This window comes from Heterodontus francisci, chromosome 1, assembly GCF_036365525.1.
Source record: "Heterodontus francisci isolate sHetFra1 chromosome 1, sHetFra1.hap1, whole genome shotgun sequence".
Classification (NCBI taxonomy): Eukaryota; Metazoa; Chordata; class Chondrichthyes; order Heterodontiformes; family Heterodontidae; genus Heterodontus; species Heterodontus francisci.
Window position 1 is genome coordinate 17,723,276 of NC_090371.1, and position 27,076 is coordinate 17,750,351.

The 27,076-nt window shown below is 46.6% G+C and overlaps 1 pseudogene; it reads left to right on the forward strand.

Moving 5' to 3' along the window:
• Positions 1 to 13,555: 13,555 nt before the first annotated feature.
• Positions 13,556 to 13,708, forward strand: LOC137377930 (U1 spliceosomal RNA; annotated as a pseudogene).
• The last annotated feature ends 13,368 nt before the right edge of the window (positions 13,709 to 27,076 follow it).

Sequence of the window (27,076 nt, forward strand, 5' to 3'; positions counted from 1 at the left end):
CCCCACTGCACCATTTCCTCAGCCACGCATTCATCTGCTCTATCCTCCTATTCCTATACTCACTCGCACGTGGCACAGGGAGTAATCCAGAGATTACAATCTTTGAGTCTTGCTTTTTAATCTGCTACCTAGCTCCCTAAATTCTTGTTGCAGGACCTCATCCCTCTTTCTACCTATGTCGTTGGTACCAATGTGTATCACGACCTCTGACTGCTCACCCTCCCCCTTCAGAATGTCCTGCAGCCGTTCCATGACTTCCTTGACCCTAGCACCAGGGAGGCAGCATACCATCCTGGAGTCTCGCTTGTGGCTACAGAAACACCGATCTGCACCCCTTATGATAGAATCCCCTATCACTATAGCTCTTCCACCCCTTTTCCTCCCCTGCTGTGCAGCAGAGCCCTCCATGGTGCCACGAACCTGGCTTTTGCTGCTTTCCCCAGGAGGTCATCCCCCCCCCCCCCCCCCTCCCACCCCACCACCAACAGTATCCAAAGCGGTATATGTGCTTGAGAGGGGGATGACCACAGGGGACTCCTGCACCTACAACTCCGTCTGGTGGTCACCCATCCCTTTTCTGCCTGTGCAGCCATTACCTGCGGTGTGACCACCTCGCTAAATGTGCTATCCACAATGTCCTCAGCATCGCGGATGCTCCACAGTGCATCCACCTGCAGCTCCCACTCCGTAATGCGGGTAGCCAGTAGCTGCAGATGAATACACTTCCTGCACACATGGTCATCAGGGACACTGGAAGCATCCCTGATTTCCCTCATAGCGTAGGAGGAGCATATCACGGGGCTGAGCTCTCCTGCCATGACTTACCCTTGGATTAATTAGTTACTCCCTTAATTAAAAAATACTAATTACACTAGGGGCCTTGTTCTACCCACTACAATCTAAAGTCCTTAAGAAGTTACACTGAATTTAAAAAACACTTTAGTAGTACTCACTTTATCATTAGAGTTTTTTTTAAACAAAAAAATTTTTCCCTTATTTTTTAAGCTATTTAAATGCACTAACAGCTGCTACTCACCCAACCAATCACCTTGCAGATTTCCCATGATGTCACTGTTTTTTTTGAGTCTCAGCGCGCACCGAGAGAGAGAGAGCAGGTCTGCCAGCCACCGCTGCTCCTGTCTTCAGGTAAGTGAGGGCCTCGAGCCCCACACTCTCTTTTACAGCTCCCGCTCAGGTCCGCCAGCCGTCACCGCTCCTGTCTTCAGTTTTGTTCTCACTTGATCCGTTCACCTGACATGAATCATACATCCACTTTTTTTTTTGTTTCACCATAATCTCCATCTCGCTCATCATCCAATGAGCCCGGTTCTTGGTTCCTCTACCTTTCGCCCTTGTTGGAATGTTCCTGGCCTGTACCTGAAGCATCTCTTCTTTAAAAAGATAACCCATTGTTCTGATACAGCTCTTCCTGTCAGTCTTTGGCTCCATCCTACCCTGGCTAGATCCCTTCTCATTGCATTGAAATTAGCCCTCTTCCAATCTAGACATTCTACCTTATTTTGTTCCTTGCTTTTGTGCATTACTAGTCTAAACCTTATGATACGATGATCACTCTTGCCCAAGTGCTCCCTGACACTTGGTCCACTTGGCCTATCTCATTTCCCAGTAGCAGAACCAGTCATGCCTCCTTTCTGGTTGTGCTGAGAACGTACTGATCAAGGAAGTTCTCCTGAACACATTTCAGAAATTCCTCCCCTTCCTTACTCTTTACTCTGATTGGTATATTTCCAAAAAGGCAAGGAGTGATGTCAGAGGACAGCAAGAAGGTGATTGGTTGGTGAGTATTAGGTTTTTTCCAAAAAAAACTAGGGCAGTAATTTAAGCCAGGACTGTGAAACTATAAAGTACTATATTAAATTTAAGGCTTAACTAGTTAAATTAATAAAATTTCAATTGAAGTATGACAGTAAGGGAATTAGTATTGAGTATTAGCATAGAGGTCCAGAGGCATTATTTAAAATTAATAGTTTATACAAAGAATTAACTAGATTTTAAAAGAGGGAATAGCGATTTTATTTTTAGATCATGGATGGGCAGCTGAGACCTGTTACTTGCAATTCCTGTGCCATGCGTCTTGGGGAACCATGTGTGTAGGAAGTGCCTCTAGCTGCTTGATCTCAGGCTCAGGATTTCTGAGCTTGAGGGGCAGCTGGAATCACTGCAGAGCATCAGAGATGATGAGAGTTTCCTGGATCGTACATTCCAGGAGGTGGTCACCTCACAGGCAGTGAGTTCAGGAGAGTAGATGGGAGAACATCTGGAAGACTAGGAAGAGGCAGGAAGTGCAGGAGCCATTGGGGTGTGTGCCATTCTCAAATTGGTACTCAGCGGAGAGTGATGACATCTTAAAGGCGTGTAGTCCAGACCATGTCACCGGTGGGCATGGGATGTACAGGAGGGAAGAGCAAAGAGTAGAAATGCAGTCATTATAGGAGATTTCATAGTTAGGGGACATTTCTGTAACCATCATGGGTCCTGCATGGTGTGTTGCCTTCCTAGTGCCAGGGTAAAGGACATCATGGAGAGGGTACAGAATATTTTGCGAGGGAATGGAGTGAGCCAGAATTTGTGATACATAGTGGTCCTGCGATCAGATTTTCAGGTGCTAGGGAGTTAAACAGTAGGACCTTGAAGGTTGTAATCTCTGAATTACTGCCAGTGCCATGCACTAGCGAGAGTAAAAATAGGAAGATAAGGAGAATCAATGTGTGGTTTGACAGGCATGATGCAACAGAGAGGGCTCCAGATTTGTAGGACATCAGTTGTGGGGCAGGAGGCACCTATTCAAAAAGAGACAGGTTGCACCTCAACAGGACTGGCATCAATGTCCTCGTGGGAAGGTTCACTGGTGTGATTGGGGAGGGTTTAAACTAAAATGGTAGGGGTGTGGGAACCAGCATATAGAAGTAGCAAAGAGGAATAAGGTGCATAAAGGAGTGAGAGTGTTGGATAGTACTCAAGAAGGAAGTAATAGCATATTAGAAGAGACCCAGCCTGTTCATCCTCTCCTAACATGTATACCCATGGATTTCTGGTATTGTCCTTGTAAATCTTCTCTGCACCCTCTCCAGTGCTTCCATTTTTTTTATAATATGGCGACCAGAACTTTTTTTTTTCTTGATTCTTTCATGGTATGTGGGAATCGCTGGCAAGGCCTGCAGTGCAGTACTCAAGTGTGGTCTATCCAAACTTTGATACAGGTTTAGCACAAATTCCCTACTTTTCCATTCTATCCCTCTAGAAATAAAGCCTAGTGCTTGGTTTTTTTTACTCACACCTTCCAAGAAATAAGTGGCCTCCCTATTCTTCCTACCAAAATGTAGTACCTCACATTTATCTGTGTTGAACTTTATTTGACAATTATTTGCCCATTCTACAAGTTTATTTAATGTCCTGCTGCAATTTGTTGCAGTCCTCCTCAGTATTGACCATTCCCTTCAATTTGATGTCATCACAAATTTAGACATGTTTTTGATTCCAAAGTCCGATATCACTTCCCAGCTTCTGCCACTGTGAATAACTACCCTTTACTCCCCACTTTCGCTTTTGTCTTGAAGCCAGCTAGCAATCCATTCTGCCACTTATCCCGACTCCACATTCTACGTCCTATTCTCATTAGTCTGTTATGGGGCGCTTCTGAAAATCCAAATAAATTATATCTATGGCATTACCATCGTCTACTGTCTCTGTTACCTCTTCAAAAAATTCAATCAGGTTGGTCAAGAAAGATTTTCCCTTTTGAAATTCATGCTGACTATTCCTTATATTTTTCCTTTCTAGATGTTCTTTTATTTAGCAGGAATTCCATTATTTTTCCTACTGCCGATGTTAAGATGACTGGTCTATAATTCCCTGGGCATGTTCTACCCCCTGTTTAAATATAGGAATTACGTTAACTATCCTCCAGTCCTCTAGCACTACACCTTTTTATAACAAATTAATTATGTGTAGTAATGCCTCTGCTGTCTCCTTCCTAGATTCTTTTAAAAGGCATGAATGCAGTTCATCCAGGCCAGAGGCTTTCTCCTCTGAGTTTGATTAGTTTATTCAATAGGTTCTTTTTAAAAAATTTTAGATACATTTAACTCATTACTCATTTCATCATTTAACATCATGTCAACCTCTTCTAACTCTCTGGTAAATACTGAAGCAAAATCATTATTTAATATTTCTGCCATCTCTCTGTTGTTACCTGTGGTATTATCCTGTCCATCCCTTAATGGTCCTATTCCTACCCCAGCCTTCCTTTTTTATTGATGTGATAAGTTACTTCTCTATTATAAATGGCTGTGGTTCTAACATTAGTAACACCAAGGCAATGTTGTTCGGCTTCATCAAAACTCTGCATCCAAGCTCGTGATCCTTCTCTTAGATGCAAGCATACTATACAAATGCAATTCCATATGAAACAGAGTGCAACCATATGTACAGCACTGGAGCAAGTTGCAACTAGGAGGACAGTAAAGTACAGTCAAGCATAGCATTGGAACACAGTGGAATGAGAAATACAGGACTCACACACTAAAATCAAATGCACACAATTGCATATACACAACCTTCGCACCATTGAATTACACATTACATAGATTCACAAGGATGATAACATCAATGTGAAACTAGAGTTATGAGGACAGACTCAATGCTGGGAGGAGGGAATTTATTGGGATTTATCCAAATTATAAAGCTTTTTACTTGGGCCAATAGGGAAAGCAGACTTCCTCTTGGGCATTGGTGAAGAAGAATTATGAATTTAAACTTGTCACTAAGAGAGCAGGAAAGTTAGGAGAATGGAATGCATCGTCATAAATAGCTGTCACAGGGAACAGCTGAGACAGAGACCACTGCATCTTTTACGGAACCATTGGATGAATATTTGAGGAAGACACAGGATGATGCAAAGAGCATGGGGTTGATGTGGCAAAAAGTCAGAAGACAACAAGCCAAATGGGTTCCTTCTCGGCTGTAAAGTTCTAACATCAGCAACACTAAGACCACTTTCTTCAGCCTCCATCAGAAACTCCATGTCCGAGCCCGTGAACTTTCTTCCACAGATGCCGACTCAAGTTTAACCCAATGGTACATAGCCTTGGCTTCATGTGAGACCAAAATTTTTTTTTTAAATTTGTTTGTGGGATGTTTATTGCCCATCCCTAATTGCCCTTGAGAAGGTGGTGGTGAGCTGCCTTCTTCAACCGCTGCAGTCCTTGGGGTGTAGTAACACCCACAGTGCTGTTAGGCAGTTCCAGGATTTTGACCCAGCGCCAGTGAAGGAACAGCGATATAGTTCCAAGTCAGGATGGTGTGTGGCTTGGAGGGAAACTTGCAGGTGGTGGTGGTGTTCCCATGCATCTGCTGCCCTTGTCCTTCTAGATGGTCGAGATCGCGGGTAAAAAAAAATAAAAATAAACTACAACCATCTTCCTTTGTGCTAGGTATGAATCCAACCAGCAGAGAGTTTTCTCTGATTCCCATTGACTTCAGTTTTGCTAGGGCTCTTTGATGCCATACTCGGTCAAATGCTGCCTTGCTGTCAAGGGCAGTCACTTTCACCTCAACTCTGCAGTTCAGCTGGACCAAGGCTCTACTGAGGTCAAGCCCTGGCAGAACCCAAACCAAGTGTCAGCAAGCAGGTTATTGCTAAGCAAGTGCTGCTTGATGGCACTGTCGACGACACCTTCCATCACTTTGCTGATGATCGTGAGTAGACTGACAAGATGGTAATTGGCTAGGTTGGACTTATCCTGCTTTTTGTACACAGGACATACCTGGGCAATTTTCCACATTGCTGGGTAGATGCCAGTGTTGTAGCTGTACTTGAACAGCTTGGCTAGGGGCATGGCATGTTCTGGAGCGCAGGTCTTCAGTACTTGCCAGAATGTTGTCAGGGCCCATAGCCTTTGTAGTAGCCAGTGTCTTCAACTGTTTCTTGATATCATGTGGATTGAATCAGATAGGCTGAAGACTGAGCTTCAAACCCCACATTCAGTCCACACCAACACTGCCCACTGACAAATCCGTCACATCGCCCGTTTCTGTCCCGATATCATTGCCGAAATTTTCATCCGCCCAATGTGGAAACTTCAGATTCAATTCTTTCAATGCCCTTCCCACTGATTCATCCTACATAAACAGATCCATAAGAGTCATCTTATTTAATACCTCCAGAAATTATCCAGAGATAAGAGTCACAAGCACAATGGCTAAATTTGCAGAAAATACAAAATTAATGAAGGTGATAAACACCATTGCTGAACAGGATAAGCTACAGTAGGATTTTAATGTATTTGGGAATTGGACAGAAAGGTGGCAGATGAAATTCTATGTAGAGAAAGATTGAACAATCTGGGACTCTTTCCCCTCGAACAGAGAAGGCTGAGGGGGTGACCTGATAGAAGTCTTGAAGATTATGAAGGGGTTTCGTAAAGTAGAGAAGACATTTCCATTTTTAGGGGAGACCAGAGGCCATAAATATAAAATAGTCGCCAATAAATCTAATCGGGAATTTAGGAGAAACTTCTTTATCCAGAGGAGTGGTTAGCATGTGGAACTCACTATCAGGAGTAGTTGAGGGGAGTAGCATAGATGCATTTAAGGGGAAGCTAGATAAGCACAGGAGGGAGAAAGGAATAGAACAATGTGCTGATAGCTTGAGATGAAGAGGCTCACTTACAGCATTAACACCAGCATGGAACATTGTGGCTGAATGACTATTTCTGTTCTGTAAATTCTCTGTGTAAGAAATGCAACATGCTTCCTATGCAGACTAAAAGATCCAGGAAAGGGCTATTTCTAAAATGGGAAGAAAATCATATGCATGGAAAATGATGGTTATCATGATGATGTGTTCAGATAGCTCAAGATAAAACTGAAGAAGTTAAGAATAAGAAGTGGAACATTCAAAACATTGAAGTGGGAATAAAATATGGGGCAAAAGGCAATTCATTGTAGTTCTGAAGAAGGGATTGAGTGAGAGGGTAGATCAGTGGAATGAAATCCTTAACCATCATACTTGCTGTCTATAGTACTGGAACAATACTGACCTCTTGGGTAAATTTAATGGGACTTGGCAACTTAGAACAGAACATCACATCCAGTCTTTGGAAAAGAACTTGAAATCAATGAAGGACTTGGTAGGTACACCACTGTTCAGCTCCCACACGCAATGCTTGCTCAACTACCTATTCTTCTCCATCAAGCAGCTGTGGCTCACACATTCCCTGAACAGGTTTCTTCCTGTCTCAATCACACTGGCTGATTAGATCTGTTGCAAAATAAGGACTGGAACATATACAAATCAGTGGAATTGATGTGTCAATCATAGGAGGAGGCCATTCAGTCCCTTGAGTGTGTCCTACCATTCAGTTAGATCATAGCTGATCCATCTTAACTCTATCTATCCATCTTGGTTCTGCAACCATTAATACTCCTGCCCAGCAAGAATGTCAGTTTCGAAATTTTCACCAGATCCTCATCCTCAACGGTTGTTTTGGGGAGCGAGTTCCAGATTTTCACTAGCAATTGTGTGAAGAAATGCTTCCTGATATCACCCCTGAAAGGCCTAGATCTAATTTAAAGAGCATTCCCTCTTTTTTGGGCTCCCACCACCAGAGGAAATAATTTCTCTCGATCTACCCTATCAACTCCTTTAATCAGCTTAAATGCCTCAATTAGATCACCCTTTAATCTTGTATACTCAAGGGAATACAAGCCTTGTCACTGCAACCAGTCCTCATAATTTAACCCTATTCGCCCAGGTATTAGTCTCAATCACAAACCATGGTTTAGAATTTCAATTACCAAGTTCAGGTGACAAAGCTCGGCCGGGGGTACCAAGGAGGGGAGCAATCAGCCATGAGTTGAACTCTGTTAGTCAATGACCTCTGCTGGAACACACACCTATGTTCCAGATGTTGGGTGAGGACAACATCAGGGTGAGCTGGGAGGGGAGAAACCATGATCAGTGGCTTTTGATCCTGGGTACGCTTTGAGTAAAATGGCTATAGCCAATCTTCGAGCTTCAGGCCAGGGAGTCCGTCACACCGTTCGGGTGGTGGTGAAGGACAAGGAAGGAGATGCACCGGTTGATCGCACCTTCTTCATCAAGAAAATCCTCATCGATTGCTGTGGATTCCAAGCTACGGACATCTTCTTCCTGAAGGACATCCCCAGCAGTGGATATTTTGATGTGACGTTTAAGAATGTGGCGGGATGCATCAAGTTTCTGAAAGCGTTCAAGGAGAAAGGGAACCTGGCGCCGCTGTCCATCCTCAAAGTGCAGCCACTCTTCATGCTTCCATCACAACGTGACCGGGTGGTGACGATTCACCTCTATAACCCCATGTTCCTGTGGTGGATGTACTCACCTTCCTCGTCAGGTACGTCAAGGTGGCCGGTAGCAGCACTGATGTCAGGAACCCATTTGGGATTTGGACCAGCAAGCGGCAGGTCAAGGTGACCTTGAAGGTCGATCCCAGTGGAGCCATCATCCACCCTCCCTCCAGCTTCGCTATCGGGGGAAGTCGAGGCTTCTTGGTCTACGCTGGGCAGCCCAGAGTTTGTCGCACCTGTTGCAAATCTGGTCACGTGGCAGCCAACTGCAGCACGGTTGTCTGCAAGGAGGAAGGCCATCAGACCAAGGAGTGTAAGCAGACTAAGTGTTGCAACTTGTGCGGTGCGGCAGGCCACCTCTACAAAACCTGCCCCAAACGCTGCCTCAGTTATACTCAGGCGACAAGGTCCAAGAAAAGGCCGGGAGAAGGAATGACGAAGGCGTCCGGTGCTGGAAAGGAGACAAGCAACCCTCTCCACAGCGAGGAAAGTCTACCTGAGAAGGAGAAGAAAGGGGAGGCAGCTGAAACCAGCGACCCAGCACCTACCCTGCACCCGGAAACCCCTCCTCCACAGGCAGAATCAATGGAGGAGGAGGCAGCAGATGGACAAACAGGTCAGTGGCAAGTGGTCCAGAGGAAAACCACAAAGAAAAAACATCCCAAAGCGGAACAGGCCACCACCCAAACCAATGGCAAGAGGAGGTTACCGTCTGAGATAGACTACAGCAGCTCCTCTTCACTGGACGAGGAAGTGCCGGAACGACAGCACCTTCAAAAGAGGCAGCAGAACTCAAAGGAGCTGGAAGATAAAGCCCCCGGGCACTGGAAGCTGTGATGGGCCCAGCGCGCCCCAAACCCAAAGTGCCAAACCTAGCGACATGCCCAGTGCATCCCAGCTCTGGGACACCGAGAGCAACGACACGTCTGGTGCACCCCAGCTCCGGGAAGCCGGGAGCAGTGATGTTTTCGAGGAGGAACAGAGGGGAACAGCAGTGGATAGCCCAATCCTTGCTGCCTACAAGATCCCCCCCCCCCTGCTGATGTCACCCCAGCGGAACAAACCCTGCTTGAAAAACTAGGAGGGGTTTCTGAGCCCAACGATCGTGAAACAGCTTGCGTACAGTATGGGTATTCAGGAACATCCCGAAGGACTGGGATTAGCAAGGACAAATGGTGTGGGAAGCAACAACTAACTTAAAAAATGGGTATAAGAATTGCTTCCATTAATGTGCGTAGCATTAATTCTACTACGCGATGTGTTTCAACCTTGGATTACCTCGCCAAGGTCAAAGCCGACCTACTGTTTCTGCAGGAGTGTGGAATACCACACCTCAGCACCTACAGGCAATGGTTGCGATGGTGGTCCCATGGGCCATCGATCTGGTCAGGGGGTAATGATTCCCGTTCCTCTGGCCTGGGTATTCTTCTGCGGGGAGGTAACTTCACCATGTCCGAAGTTAATGTGGTGGTGGGCGGTCGCCTCCTCGTAGCAGATGTAATGTACAACAATGCTCCGCTCCGGTTGATCAACGTGTACGCCCCGGTTCAATGCAACGAGTGGCTGACCGTCTTCCAGCAGCTCCCACTGCTGCTGGCGACGTCCAGGCCGGTCATTCTAGGCGGTGACTTCAACTGCATCATCGATGCAGCTGGACGATCCGGCAGTGACGACAGCAAACTGGACGCTACGTCCAGATTCCTAATAGAAACAGTAAAAGATGCCAAACTGCACGACATCTTCAGCAAACCTGCAGACGGAGCGCAGCGCAGATACACGTGGTCAAGATCGGACGGGTCTGCCCATTCCAGGATTGACTTCCTGGTTGTGTTCCGTGCTGTCACGGTCAGATCCACCGACGTCAAGCCGGTGTTCTTCGCTGACCATTGCCTCTTACTGGCTGACTGTCACTTACAGGACGACTAGCGGGTTGGCAGGGGGATATGGAAGCTCAATGCTACACTGCTAACCCCAGAGAACGTTGAGGAACTCAAAAGGGATGACAAAGGTTGGAGAACCGTGAAACCCCTCTTTGAGTCTCCAGTTCAGTGGTGGGAGGCAATCAAGGAGAACATCAAGAGGTTCTTTATATCCAAAGGTGTTCAGAGGGCGAGAGAGAGACAGAGGGAAATGTCCCGACTGCAGAAAAGTATGCAAAATCTGCTCCGGTTGCAGTCAATGGGGGTCGAGGTCAAGGAGGACCTCCAAGAGGTGAAGAGCCAGCAGGCCTCGCTCTTTGCCACGCAGGCCTCCAAGATCATCTTCCAGTCCAAAGTCCGCTCCATTGAGCAGGATGAGACGTGCTCGCGTTACTTCTTCCAAAAGGTACGCAGAGAGAGTTCTGTGATCAGAAGCCTGAAGGAAGAGGATGGCTCGGTAACGTCTTCGTAGTCCAACATACTAAGGATCAGCAAATCCTTTTATGCTGGGCTGTATGACGTGAAGCCCACAGACAGCAAAGCCTCCCAGTCCTCCCTGTCATCTATCACAGAGGTTTTAGATGACAACATGAGGGAGAGACTGGACAAGCCGCTAACTCTGGACGAGCTGACAAAGGCCGTCAAGTCCTTAGAGACGAGTAAAACTCCCGGAAACGATGGCTTACCGGTTGAGTTGGATACGGCCCTGTGGGACTGGGTCGGCCCGGACCTGCTGGAAGTATACGAGAGTATGCTCCTGGCCGGCAGCATGTCAGAATCCATGAGGAAAGGCATCATCACCCTCATCTACAAGCGGAAGGGGGAGAGGACAGAAATCAGAAATTGGCGGCCCATCTCACTGCTTAATGTTGATTACAAGATTCTGTCCAAAGTCATCGCCAGTCGGGTCAAGTCTGCTCTGGAGTTTGTGATTCACCTTGATCAGACCTGTACTGTACCCGGCAGGAAGATCTCTGATAGTCTCGCACTACTCAGGGATACGATCGTCTATGTACGGGACCGGAGCGTGGACACCTGCCTCATCAGCTTGGACCAAGAGAAGGCCTTTGACAGGATATCGCACACCTACATGATGGACGTGCTTTCCAAAATGGGGTTTGGGGAGGGAATCTGCAATTTGATCAAACTGCTCTACACAAACATCAGTAGCGCAGTCTCAATCAATGGGTAGGAATCAGAAAGTTTCCCGATCCAATCTGATGTCAGACAGGGCTGTCCTCTCTCCCCTGTCTTGTTTGTTTGCTGTATTGAACCCTTTGCTGAGTCTGTTAGGAAGGATGGGAGCATAAAAGGGGTGACAATCCCAGGCAGTGGAGGCACTCAGGTTAAAACCTCCCTGCACATGGATGACGTCGCCGTTTTCTGCTCAGACCTGCTGTCTGTGTGCAGACTGATGAGCATCTGCGACCAGTTCGAACTGGCCTCGGGAGCCAAAGTTAACCACGGCAAGAGCGAGGCCATGTTCTTTGGGAACTGGGCTGACCGATCCTTTGTCCCCTTCACCGTCAGGTCAGACGACCTGAAGGTGCTGGGGATATGGTTCAGAAGGGCTGGGCATGTACCAAAACCTGGGAGGAGCGAGTAGCCAGGATACACCATAAGCTGAGCATGTGGGAGCAGCGATCTCTCTCCATTGTGGGTAAGAATCTGGTCATCAGGTGCGATGTGCTCACGTTGTTGTTGTACGTGGCGCTGGTCTGGCCCATACCCCACTCCTGCGCTTTGGCGGTCACCCGAGCCATTTTCCGCTTCATCTGGGGATCTAAAATGGACCGGGTCCAGAGGGACACGATGTTAAAACCTCTGGATAAGGGCGGGAAAAATGTACCCAACATCGCCGTCATCCTGATGACTACCTTCGTGTGCGGCTGCATCAAGCTGTGTGTATACCTCCAGTACGCAAACTCCAAGTGTCACTACGTGCTGAGGTTCTATCTGTCCCCGGTGTTGTGAAGGATGGGCCTGGTCACATTGCCGCGGAACGCTCCATCCAGTTGGACCGTGCCGTACCACCTATCCTTCGTGGAAAAGTTTCTGCGGAAAAACACCTTTGACCACCGATCCATCAGGCAGTGGTCTGCACGGAATATCCTCAAGGCCCTACGGGAAAAGGAGATGGTGGATCCTGTCGGATGTTTCCCCGATCAGACTGCCAAAGTCATTTGGCGGAATGCCTTATCACCAGAACTTTCCAACAAGCACCAAGACGTAGCTTGGCTGGTGGTGAGAAGAGCCCTCCCCATCAGATCCTTCCTGCATGCCTGAAGTCTCACCCCCTCTGCACAATGCCCTCAAGGGGGCTGTGGTGGGGAAGAGACAGTTGCCCACCTCCTTCTGGAATGTGTCTTTGCAAAGCAGGTGTGGAAAGAGATAGAGAGATACAGCACTGAAACAGGCCCTTTGGGCCACTGAGTCTGTGCCAACCATCAACCACCCATTTATACTAATCCTACATTAATCCCATATTCCCTACCACATCCCCACAATTCTCCTACCACCTGCCTACACTCGGGGCAATTTACAATAGCCAATTTACCTATCAACCTGCAAGTCTTTGGCTGTGAGAGGAAACCAGAGCACCCGGTGGAAACCCACGCGGTCACAGGGAGAACTTGTAAACTCCACACAGGCAGTACCCAGAATTGAACCTGGGTCACTGGAGCTGTGAGGCTGCAGTGCTAACCACTGCGCCACTGTGCCACCCATGGCACACTGGTTGCAGATGCAGTGGTTTTTGTCGAGGTTCATTCCAAGCAGCTCTGTAACACAGGAGTCTGTGCTCTACGGGCTGTTCTCAGGGACGCACACCGAGATAAACATCAACTGCTGCTGGAGGACTATCAATTCGGTGAAAGACACCCTTTGGTCTGCCCAAAACTTGCTGGTCTTCCAGCGCAAAGAGTTGTCCACGACCAAATGTTGCAGACTGGCACATTCCAAGGTCCAGGACTACGTGCTGAGGGACGCACTAAAGCTTGGGGCAGTCGCAGCAAAGGCTCAATGGGGAAAGACCACTGTGTAAAGTCCCCCCACCAAGCTGAACTGAGGGGCTGGATCCATGGAAAACTCCTCGAACTGTATCCGGAAAATTTTTGTTTGCTGTAAAATGTATATGGCATGAAAAATGAAATGAAAGGGTTGTGAGGCAACTCACTCCTGCATTGAAGGAAACTGATTTGTATTTGTATTCTTGTATTTCACTCTTTGTATTTTTTGACTTGGTGCTGTTTGGAACTGTTTTGTAATGTTTTTTTTTACAGATTTTTATGAATATATTTTGGAAATAAAAAAAAATGTGCTCCTAGATTGAGACTAACCCATTGCACTTAGGGCGTGTTGACATCTGCGATGTCCCCAAATGTGAGATACTCGACTGAAAAATTTATGGTAGTGGGGGACTGCGTTCGTGCTTTCCCCTGGCTTTACGAATAAAGATTAGAATTTGAAAGAAAAACATCAGGGTGAGCTGCGATGCCCGTTTAACAGTTTGCTAACACCCCCCTGTCAACTCTGCCCAATAAAGTTAACTACCATTGCCCAAACCATGGGAAGGCACTGAATTTTTTTCAAGGGCTTGGAGGTGCTAAATGTTTGCCTGGATAAGAATGGATAGTGCTTTGAAAGTAATTCTGAGAAGCAGTGTGGGATGTTTTAAGAGTTGTGAAGCGGTTCTGTAGAAGTGCTGGGGTTTGTTCTCTCCCCATTGAGCTCTTTACTTCCACCAACATCCTAATGACTATAATCCTCTCACGCTCACTGGCCTTTCATACCTATCACCCATTGGACTTCTGAACCCCTATCATCCCCTTCATAATCCCTCAACTGTATTTCCCCTGTCACGTCTATTACCCCCTCACACCCCTCAATGTTTTTGCCGTCTTACTAGTATTGCCTCTATATTTATAGTCTCACCTTCAGCCCCATCACCCCCACCCTCAATTGCTCCCTCACATCTACTGGTGCACATTACTTACCCCTATCAACCTGTGCTATTGTGAATTGACTTCCTTTCGCTCATCCACAAACCCTTCCACAGCCTTGACTTGCTCCACGGTGCCTGGGCCTTTGTATCCTGTGGTACATTCGCTCCCCACACCTCGGCTTTTTCCTTCCCCTCTGTAATTGCATGTTGGTCATTCAGCCATTACACCCTTGCCTTCTGGAAAACTCCCCAAACATGCATTACCTCATGCTCCACCCTTCAAAGGCCTTTCCTTTGAATGTTCCCTCTTATTCCCATAATCTCTTCCTAGTCACTTCAATGAGTAGCACACTTGCCTTTGAGCTAGAAAGTTGTGGGTTCAAGTCCCATTTCAGAAAATTGAGTACGAAATCTAGGCTGAAACTTCTAGTGCAGTACTGAGGGAGTGCTGCACTGTCGAGATGTTGTCTTTAGGATGCAAAGTTGAAACGAGGCCCTGTCTGTCCTCTCAGGTGGATGTAAAAGATCCTGTAGCACAATGTAGAGGAAGAGCATGGGAGTTCTCCCTGGTATCTGGGCTAATATTTACCCCAAAACCAACAGCACAAAAATCAGATTATCTAGTCATTATCTCATTGCTGTTGCGGGAGCTTGCTGTGCACACTTTGGCTGCAGAATTTCCTACATTACAACACTGACTACACTTCAAATGTACTTCATTAGCTGTAAAGTGCTTTGGGGAATCCTGAGGTCATGGAAGGTGCTGTATAAATGCATGTCTATGAGGGTGGTGGAAGTGGAGATGATAAAAGATTTCAAAAGGAAATTGGATGGGCACTTAAGGGAAATGAACTTGCAGGGTTATGGGGATAGAGCGGGGGAATGGGACTGACTGGATTGGTCTACAGGAAGACGGCATGGACTATATGGGCCAAATGACCTCATTCTGTGCTGTAATGAATCTATGACTCTATGGGCTGAATTTTCGCTTTGAGGGCGGTAAACAGGATCTGGGACAGTTTCCGGGTCCCGAACCCACCCTGAGTGGGGGAAACAGTCACTGACCTAGGATTTTCACGGAGATGCCCTCTTAATTGGCATGGCGACAAGTTCCTTGTCCAATTAAGCATGGCAGAAGGGCTATCGAATCTGGAGGGCCAATCAGAGGCCTTCCAACCTGAGGGGCGTAGCAAGCTGCAATAAAGGGTAAGTAACTGAGAGGGCGCTTCAACATGGAAGCACCTGCTCACCAAATATTTTTAAATTGTGATAAAAAGTGGCCAGTCCACCACTGTGTGTGATGGGGGAGTTGGGGTTGTCCTCTGCAAGGCGGCCTTTGGCTGTATCCTCACCCAGGCCTTCCTGGAACATTCTCACCCCAGCCTGCTGCTGGGTGCATACCTCCAGATAGTTGAACTGCCTCCTGCCCCCTCCATTACATCGGGAAACTGGAGGCCAACTGGAAAATCCCAGCCAGCCTCCTCTTAATGAGCCTAATTGGCTGTCCGCCTTGTGGGCCTGGGCAACCTTGTCAGGTCCCGAAACCCATCTCCCCTGAAATGGCTCGTGCCGGGAACATTGTCGGCAAGCCAACGCGTACCGGTATTTTCAGGCCCAATCCATCTCCATTCCCGACCTTGGCAAGGCCTGAAAATTCTATCCTAAGCCTTGCTTTCTTTCCTGCGTCTGGGTGTTATTTCCCAGAAGCCCACCAGATGGCACCAGTTTTCAGGACATGAGTTTCACAGGCAATCTATTGAAACACAGCAAGCGTGAAATTGGTCTATGCCAGGGGAATGAAATGGGCTATAGTGAATCGGCAGATGATTTTTCACTGCGGCGGATCTTCTTTCCACTCAAGTTCTCAGAGCGATAGTGCAAACTCTTCTTAGGGATTCGTTTCCTAGCCTCGCTGCTGTTTCTATTTGGTTGAAATTAAGAATCTTGACTATTTTCCAAGCCAATGGAAAATAAAAATTGACGCAGTGTGACACAGGCTGCTGATTCGATATGAGCATGTTTCGCAGTGCTGGCAGAGACCAATCTCACCCCCGGTGATTGTACTTACTGTGCGTCTCTCACTCCTGACAGGAAATTACAGTTCAGAATAAATGGCCTGTCACGTTGCTTTATTTCTTAGCTCAAGTTGACTGCTGATGTAGGAGTGTGGAAGGAGAAGAGCAGGTTGTACCTGATAGAACAAGACTTGGGCCACCAAATTCTATCATGCACGGTTAGAGTGCCACCTGATGGTGGCATTCAGTGACGGTTCAATCCTGTCTTCCCGGAAACAGAAGGTACAGGAAAGATTCGTGTTTATATAGCACCTCTTATGACCTCAGGATGTCCAAAAGCACTTTACAGCCAATAAAATACTTTTGAAATGTAGGTGTTGTTGTAATGCGGGAAGTGCAGCAGCCAATTTGCACAGAACAAGGTCCCACAAACAACAATGAGATAATGATCAGATCATTTCTTTTTGATGTTGGTTCAGGGATAAATGTCGGCCAGGGCATCTTCAAAATAGTGCCGTGGGATCCTTTACGTCCACCTGGAGGTGCCTCAGTTTAACGTGTCAGCCAAAAGACAGCACCTCCAGCAGTGTAGCACTCTGTCAGTACTGCGCTGGAAGTGTCAGCCGAAATTTTTGCGATCAAGTTTCTGGATATGAAGGAATGAGCAAATTTCCTTTTAAATTTTGCTTTTTCAATTTTGTGTGCTCCCCTCACGAAGGAGCTGATTCATGCTGGGGTACGGAGCCACAGAAACCAATAATTCACATGCCCACAGCTGGTTGGCCCATTGAGACTCCCCTGTACAAGCTCACATGTGAGAGAAGCTCAGACCCGATCGATCGGTTCATTGACAGTGACGTGGAGGGAAGGGGTGAGGAGTCTCACAGGAATCTTGCAGCCCCTCTTCCACCACCCCACCTCCCCACAGTGCTCATTTCCTGCCTGCAGCCCACAATGTCCCAAGTGTATGGATTGTCCTGGAAATCTTGGACATTTCTCTGGGTTTCCTGCTCTCCAGGCGTAAAATTGTACGATGGGCGGGAGAGAAGGGAAAGCAGACAGAGAGAGAGAGAGAGAGAGAGAGCAAAATAAGGAAACATAAGAGCACAAGAGATAGGAGCAGGAATAGACTATGTGGCCCCTTGAGCCTGCTCCTCCATTCAGTAAGATTGTGGCTGAATTTTCCCAGCAAGTACACTTTCCTGTCCTATCCACCTCCACCAACTCCCCAGAAAATTCTTATTCATTCTCAGGAAGTGGGCGAGGTAGGAAAGCCCAGTATTTATTGCCCATCACTAATTGCCCCTTGAGAAGGTGCTGCTGGACCTTTTACTTGAACAGCTAGCTGCAGTCCATGTGTTAAGAAGAGAACATCGGCACGCTGACACCACTTGTCTTTCCTCCGGAGCCCATGTGATGGATGCAGCTTGCTGATTCTACTTATGTTTTTTTTCAGGGGAGGCAACACTGTATGTGTTGTCTTGCTTCTATTTAAAAAAAATTGGAAGTAATCAAAAAGTTTAATGGGATATTAGCCTTGACCTCAAGGGGCTGGATTACAAAGTGAAGATTTAGCTGTGTGGAGTCTTGCTCAGATCCAGTCCTGTTTTAGAGAAAAAAATTCTTATTGATTCTCGGGATGTGAGCGTCGCTGACCAGGCCAGCATTTATGGCCCAACCCTAATCACCCTTGAGAAGGTGGTGGTGAGCCGCCTTCTTGAACCGCTGCAGTCCATGCGGTGAATGTGTACCCACAGTGCTGTTAGGGAGGGAATTCCAGGATTTTGACCCAATGACAATGAAGGAATGGCGATATAGTTCCAAGTCAGGAAGGAATGTCTAAACCCACCTGTTACTTCTTTAGTGTCCCGTTATTGTCCTATTACCACCCACGTTGCTTTGCACCATCATACTTTCACCCTATTACAGACCTTCCCTTTTATTCTTTCCTCCCCCTCCCTTTCTCTGCCTCCGTACTTGCTTAAAAACCTGTTAGATCTCTAACTTTGTGCAGTTCTGAGGAAAGGTCACCATCCTGAAACATTAATTCTGTTTTACCTTCCACAGATGCTGCCTGACCCATTGAGTATTTACAGCATTTTCTGTTTCTATTTCAGATTTCCAATATCTGCAGTATTTTGCCTCTGTATTAGGATGGGGTGTGACCTGCAAGTTTATTTCCTTCAAGTGCCCATCCAATTTCCTTTTGAAATCATCGATTGTCTCCGCTTCCATCACACTTGTGGGCAGTGAGTTCCAGGTCATTACCACCCGCTGCGTAAAAAAGTTCCTTCCTCACATTCCCCCTGCATCTCCTGCCCAAAACCTTCAATTTGTGTCCCCTAGTCCTTGTACCATTAATTCATGGGAATAGTTTTTCTTAACTGATCTATGCTACCATAATCTTGTACACCACGATCAAATCTCCCCTCAAACTCCTTTGCTCCAAGGAGAACAACCCCAACTTCTCCAAACTAACCTTGGAACTAAAATCCCCCATCCCTGGAACCATTCTGGTAAATCTCCTCTGCACCCTCTCAAGGACCCTCACATCCTTCCTAAAGTGTGGTGACCAGAACTGGACACAATACTCTGGTTGGGGTGTTACCAGAGCTTTATAAAGGTTCGGTATAACTTCCCTGCTTTTGTACTCAAAGCCTCTATTCATGAAGCCGTAGTGGAAATCAGGAACTCTCTCCCCCAGAGCGCTGGAAGCCTGTTCTTATGTCTTATCTTTCCCGCGGTCACATTCAAAGGCAAAGGAAGACGCAACTGCACCCGCCAGCATTTGTTGGGTGGGGGCAGGGAGTGTGTTCCTGGAACAAACAACATCCTCGATAGCAAGCTGAGGACACGGGCCGTTAAACCATTGTATCTGAAACCACTTAGCGCTGTCTCCAATTTTGTAAAGTACTGTCGGCAGATCAAAGCAGAAGTGATTAATAAGACAGCAGAAAAATATAAAAAGCAACTCGAACAACGAAATAAATTGTAACAAGGGGCAGTAGATAACGGCGTCTTTGAAGCTCTCCTGGGTTATTGAAATCAATTTTTTTTCCTCGCTTTGTGCACAGGACCCATCTCTAAGGACAGATTAAAGGAACCCATATCTTGTAGTCCATCAATAATGCATCTCGCTGTCACTGAATTCATTTTTACATTCCTTTTCATCTTCTTGAATTATGCAGGCACACTTTAATCTTTCCTTACCTCTCCGTGTGTTCATCAAGTGGAGCAGAGGGCTCACACTTACACCGCACAGGTACACGCACAAAGTTTCTCCACCTCTAACGCACTCATACCATCGCACCCTCACACTCTCAATTATCAGATAATCTGCTTTTTAGTGATGTTGATTGAGGGATAAATATTGACCAGGCCACTGAGGAGAACTCCCCTGTGCTCCTTCAGAATGGTGCCGTGGGATCTTTACATCTACCAGAGGAGGCAGACAAGGCCTCAATTTAACACCTCTTCTGCAAAACAGCACCTCCTCTGGTGCAGCACTCCCTCAATACTGTACACGGACATGTCAGCCTGGAGTATGTGTTCAAATCTCTGGAATGGGACTTGAATCCACAACCCTTGACTCAGAGGCAAAAGTGCTAACATCTAAGCCAGAGCACACACCTATAAGGTAAGCTTTCGGGTTCGTCAAATGTGTTTCAGGATACTGCAATAATTTACCCAGCTAAATCTATGCAGTTTGCATGTATGAAACTTTCTATCACTTGTTCAGTGTCCTCATTATTGAGTTGAGTAGGTCATAAGATCACAAGGTAGAGATAAGGAACCCCATTTGTCCCATGTTGGCTCATCCCTCCAAAAATATTCACTCCTTCATAATCCTAAATTCACTCCTAAATGATCCCAGGATTTCACTTCCACTACCTCACCTTGAGTTCACTCCAACTGTTGATCACTCTCTATATGAAGGAGAATTTCATGACATTAGCCCTAGTTTTACCTTTCATTAGTTGGAACCAGTGACCACGGCAATGTATCTGATATAGACTTCTGTACCATCTGTTACATCATTCGCCTCAACAAGGTCACCTTTCAGTTACCTTCTTCCCAAAGGTGAAATACCTCAAGCTTCCCAGTGTTTTATCATAGCTGAATACTCAGCTACTGGGGACCAGTGTGTGGTAGCATGGGAATCTATTTGTATCCTAGATCTCTTTAAACGTTATCTTCACCTATTTCAATATCTTTCACGGAGGATTATTTTTACATTCATCCTTTTACCTATCCTTATCCTTTCCCAAACGTATCCTATCCGAACTCAAATCTATTCTGTCTGGCACCTATCCTGTCATTATCAATCTTCTATTCTAACTTGCATTTATCCTGTCCAATCCTGCCCCCCTAATGTCTATCTGTCCATCTTATATCTTGCCCTTTTCTGTCATTGTCTTGCCCTTCCCCTGTCCTACCCCACCGCTATCCTGCCCCACTTCCATCCTGCCTCACCCCCCATCCTGCCCATCCCAATCCTGCCCACGTCTAATTCCCTCTATCTTGTGTCCATCAATATCCTTCCCCACTCCAATCCTGCCCTGCCCCTCTCCAGTCTTGCTCACCCATATCCTATCCTGCCCTATCCCTATCCTTCCCTGCCCATATCATGCTCCTATGTTTGCCTCACCCCTCTTCTGGCCAACCTGATTCTTATTCAGCCCTTCTCCTGTCTTTATCCTGTCCAACCCTTATTCTGTCCCATTCATTTTTGCAAGACTAAACTCAAAAACCTGAATCCATTTAACAAAAATAAAAGAAAAACAAAGATCATTACAGATTAGCAAGGCCATTCAGCCCCATCGAGTTCACCTGTTCCACCAACAACCCCTACTCACAGCCCCCACTGTCCCCATCCCAGCACAATCACTTTGAGAGGATTTATACCCATCGCGTCCCTGGAGACCAGTGCAGCAATTGATCACTCTCTGTGTGAAGAATTACTCCCCAATTATCAGCCCTGAACTTGTCTTTTACCTGCTTGTATCTACACCCCATTGTCTTGCAGACATGGCCTGATTTGTAAAGTGCTCAGGATGAACTCATCTGATTGCGTTTAGTTGAAAGTAAAAAATATTCAAACACCTGGAAAAGCGTATGAAGGTTAAAGTACTCCGAACATCAAACAGAATTCCTTCTTAATCCTTTTATTTTAATCTTGTGGCTTTCTTTTTTGTGACCAACATTCCTATACAACCTGAGGAGGGCCAACACCACTCCCGAAAGGAACCGGCAGTGCATTCCACAGATAGGTTTGCTGAGCTAGCCAGCTTTAGTGGTCGCAAGTTAGGATGTTGAGTTCCGCTGTTTGTTTTTCACATGCTTGAGCACACACTTGAGAGTTTGACCCGTGCGCTTTCGAAGATCTTTTCACAACAAAACAAAACCAGGGCAAAGTTAATGGCCCCGGATAAAGGTACATTAATGTTAAACATCAGTAAACGCCTTGAGTAAATTCAGCTGTGAAAGCAGTTGGCAATTTCCTTATGGACCCAAACGATTCAGAATTGGCAGAGATACGGCCACAGATCTATTTTGAAATGTTTGTTTGTGTGTTTTTCTTTTACAATTTTGCTTTGATTGCACTTATCCAGTGTTTCAGGCATGCTTTGTCAGCGTCAAGTACTCCCAGGGCAGGTACATCATGGGTTACAGAGTAAATCTCCCTCTAAAGTGTCCCACCAAACACTCCCAGGGCAGGTACAGCATGGGTTACAACTTAGCAGTTGGCAGGAAAAAAGACAGAAGCACAAGGGGAGAGCCAACTGTGTAACAGCCCCGACAACCAATTTTATCTGCAGCACCCGTGGAAGAGTCTGTCACTCTAGAATTGGACTTAATAGCCACTCCAGGCGCTGCTCCACAAACCACTGACCTCCTCCAGGCGCTTACTCATTGTCTCTTGAGACAAGGAGGCCAAAGAAGAAGAAGCTGTCCCACCAAATACTCCCAGGGCAGGTACAGCATGGGTTAGCTAGAGTAAATCTCTCTTTACACCGTCCTTTCAAACATTCCCAGGACAGGCACTCTGCAGATTAGAAACAGAGTAAACCTCTCTCTGTACTGTCCCATCAAATACTCCTGGGCTGGGTAGAGCACAGGTTAGATGAAACAAGTAAGGAAGAAGTTGAATTTGTATAGCATCTTCCATATCCTCAGGATGTGATTGTTAAGATTTAGTCACTGTTGTTATTTAGACATACGCAACAGGCAACTTGGACACAGTAATGTCCCATAACCAGCACATAAGCTAAATGACCAGTCAGTTTCTTTGATGGTGTTGCTTGAGGGATGAATGTTGGCCAGGACACAGAAGAAACCCCTTCAGTTCTTTGAATAGTATTGTGGAATCATTCACATTTACCTGAGCAGTCAGACCCAGCCTCAGTTAGACATTACATCAAAAAGATGGCACCTCTGACAACGGAGCAGTCAGCCCTCAGCCAGCCTCTATTAGGCACTCAAACCCTGGGTGTGTCTTGAACCCACAGCCTTCTGACTCAATGCTGAATGCAAATTCTGACCCAACTAATCTAGCTGGCACTAAAGTGCAGTTACCGACAATATACCTCAGTCCCAAACTTGGAAGGAGGTTCTATTTTGGAGTGAACCTTCGGATTAATGGTAAGCGAGTCCCACCTCTGAGTCAGAAGTTGCAGCATTCAAAGCCTACTCCAGATAGTGGTTTAATATTCAGTAAGAATCCTTGCATTTGGTGTGTGTGGATGGCCCTTCCCCTCTTATGGGCTGTGGGAGCCCATAAAACAATTGAGCAGTCAATCTATGGAACAGACACCCTAGAAAGTCAGGTGGAAGCAATTTGTAATGATACATTCAAATGCCAGTTAGACGGATTTCTGTCAGAAAATAACATTTCGGGATAGAGTACATGAGTAATTTGGGACATGATGTGTGGTGAGCGTAGCATGCTTGGGAGGAACAGGTGATTTTGTGTCATATTTCAGAAAACCAGGTGGTGAAGGATAGAACTGGAGCCAATCTTTACACAATTTTATCAGCTGTTATTTACAGTGATACACATTACAAACATTCCTAACACAACAACCCATTTCTGTTTCATTCTGTTCCTATTTATAGGGGCACAAGTGAATCCCCAGTTAATGCCCACTACCTGCATACAATTAAACACAATTAATACACAATTAACACTTTGGACCTATGGAAGCTCTCCATCACTGAGGGTTTTCCTCATCTCATATCCGATTCTGTTGTCGACTAATTGATAGAGATTGATCGTTATGATTGGTCAACAACTCCATTATCATTGTATCATGTAATTACCATGATGTTAGAGGGCGAACTAGATGGGTTTTTATTCCTTCTAGTCGATGTTCCTATCATACCTGAGAACAGGTGGCTGTGCATTTCTGAACTAATACGGTTTAAAAAATGAGCACCTTTAAATCAGCAAGTTGCATTAGTTTTGTTTGGAATTGTCTAGAGTGAAGTTACTAGTTTTTGCCAAATTCAAGGGAGTTTGTGTACTGTGTTCACCAAACCATGAACAGGACTGAAAGTAACCAAACTCAATTCAATTAGATCATTTCCAACCATCAGAGAGAAAACTTTTAACCCATCAACCCAGGGTAGTTATTGAGATAAAAACAAGAATTACGGGAAATACTCAGCAGGTCTGGCAGCATCTGTGGAAAGAGAAGCAGAGTTAACGTTTCAGGTCAATGACCCTTCTTCAGAACTTCTGTGGACAGAGAAGCAGAGTTAATGTTTCAGGTCAGTGACCCTTCTTCAGAAGTTCTTGAGGAAGTTCTGAATTCTAGCATCTGCAGTATTTTGCTTTTATTTTAGTTATTGATATATTCTTTTACATTTGTTTCATTTTGTTTCTTTTCTGGCCCCCATTTTCACATCTGACTCAGAATGCTACCCCCCAATCCAATCCATCAATTAGGAAACAGTTAGAGACTGTGATGAAAATCATAGAGGTGATCATAGACTGAATAATGTGGCTCACACAAGAAAAAAATACATTTTATACTGCATCTTTCAGGCCAGCCCACATGACGGGCTGAATTTTATCGGCCCCTCGACCCATGGGTTGTGGCGTGGGGCCGGTACAATTCTGTAGAGAGAGGCCATACCCGACCCGCGCCGTCAAGAAGGGCCCGCCGCAAATTACTGGCAGCGGGCGGACCTCAGTGCGACCTCCCCACCGCATAGCGGCGGCACCACAATCCGCATATGGTAAACAGTACTTAACCTTTGCTGATTATGCAACCCGCCGCCTCGCCATAGTTACTTGGTGATTTTTCACTGAACGGGTGGCCGTCACGTGCCATCCCGGTCATGATTGGAAAAGCCGGCGGGTCCACAGAGGCGGAAGGTTTCACGGCAGAAGGTAAGTTCCTTTTCAGGGGTCTCACTGTGCATTCTTAAAGGGAGGAGGGAGGGGGGATTACATAGAGGTCTCACTCTATTCTTAAAGAAAGGAGGAAGGGTGGCATTACATTGGGTCCAACTCTGCATACTGGAAGGGAGGGGGGGAGATACACAGGGGTCTCACTCTGCATTCTTAAAGGGAGGGGGTCTGGGATTACTGCAGGGAAAGCTCTGCTGTGTATCATCCCTCCGTTAACAATGTACGCTCTGTGTTTGTGAGGGGGCAATGGCACACTAGGCATCCTGTGTTTGGGGAGGGTGCCAGAAAGGGCAGGAGCATTAAGGTTATATGGATGGTGGGGGCAATCGATTCAGCTGGTAGGATCTTGATGTGGTCATGCTGTGCCACTCTGAGTGTTGGCCAAGATGGGCAATGCCATGGCACGCCACATAGTTGATCCAGGAAAGCAGCTGATGTACCCGTCAACACCAATCCATGTCCTGTTAGGAACCTTCAAATACATGCAGGGTTTAAATTTATTTATCACATGGAAATAGGTATGGCTCATCATACATTGTGTGATCCTCTGCACATGAGGATCCTAATGCGCCAGAGGCAATATCAACATGCAGGTGCGATCCACGTAGAGGCCCCCGGTCATGAGCAGCAGTCCCCAAGGGGAGCTCACCATTACGATTGCTCACAGGCCTCACATGACATGCCATTGGATGTCAGAGAACCAGTGTCAGAGGAGATTGTGTATACAGAGAGGGTGCTGACATGTCTCTGTGCCCTGCTCAAGGATAACCTGCAGCCCAAGGGCTCCAGTGGACATCCCATGCCTTTGTTACTCATAATGGCAGCGGTTCTCAAGCCTGACGCCTCTGCAGCTTTTTAGGGGCCCACCAGAGACCTTTGTGGGGTCACACAGTCAGCAGTGCACCACTGCATCAGGGAGGTCACCAATGTCCTGCACCGGAGGGCCAGTGAGGATGTCCGCTTCAGGACGGACTCTCACAGCCAGACCCAGAGGGCCATTGGTTCTGGCACCATTGCTGGAGAACCATAGGTTGTAATGTTCATAGACTGCACTCATGTGGCCATCAGGCCTCCCGCCAGGCTACCACCTGTGGACGTGACCATTAAAGGAGCCCTCTCAATAGGTGAAGCTGGTATGTGATCACCGCAGATGCTTGCTGCAAATGTGTGACCGCTTCTCAGGCAGCTGCCATGACACCTGGATCTTGCGGCAGTCCCGGCTGCCACCGCTGTTCACTGAACTGGCTCCCATGGAGGGGTGGCTTCTTGGAAATAAGGGCAATCGTTTGCAGACATGGCTCCTGACACCAGTGAGAGACTCCACCACTGCTGCAGAGGAGAGATACAATGCCAGCCACTGAGATACATGAACCATCATTGAGCAGGAGATCGGCATGCTGAAAGAGCGCCTCCAATGCCTGTATGGATAGTGTGATGACCTGTACTACGGGCCGAAAAGGCCAGCTCCTTTCTTTTCTGCTCTGCACAACTACGCACCCAATAGGAGCCAGGGCTGGCATGATGAGTAGAAATGTCAACAGAATTCCTCCTCGGACGCTGAGGACCTACAACATGAAAGACACATGGGAGGGCAGGTGGTACCCAGGCTCTGCACGCAGGGCTAGCAGTAAGATAGGGATGTACAGCAGTGGCTTATCAGACAAAGGCTCTCTGCTCCATAGGAACTGACATGAGCTCTGCAAGCCACACATCACCCTCGCTCACCTGCTGTGCAACAGTCCACATCTGCAGCATCCCTGTGTAAACCATTAGAGGCAGTAGCTGACTGAGTCAATGTTCATGTCATTGCATCCATGGAGACGCTCATGAGTAATGGTGGCATGGCAATGATGTAATTGCATGCGTTGGTTGTCCTGAAGGGCCAACGGTGCAAAGGGATGTGACATTGGCGCTACATGCTGGCACACATCATTCACACAGAGAAACAGGACACACGTTGGTGAGGAACATTTAGTGAAAGATGTATTTTCATTGCTGTGACATCGGGTGCATTCCCATTTGTGTCAATGTGCTCTCTGTAAACCTCTGTAATAACTTTTATGGTCTATTTAAGGCTCATGTCCTGGAAAGTGCAGATTTAAGATTATTCACCCAGGTGTGGCACGCCTACAAGAAGGAATGATACACTTAAGTGGGAGAAGAGGATCGCAACTTCACAGGACACTGGGACACAGCAGGGTAAGTATGTGGCAGCAAAGCAGAAGGTGCCGGGGTAACTCAGCAGGCCAGGCAGCATCAGTGGAGAGAGAAGCAGAGTTAACTTTCAGGTCTGTGAACTTGAACTTCTCTCTCCACAGATGCTGCCTGACCTGCTGGATTTCTGCAGCACTTTCTGCATTGCTGACAGATTGACAATGACCCCACTCTTCATCAGTCAGGTAAGTATTTCTTTGACAGCTGTCAGGAAGCAGGT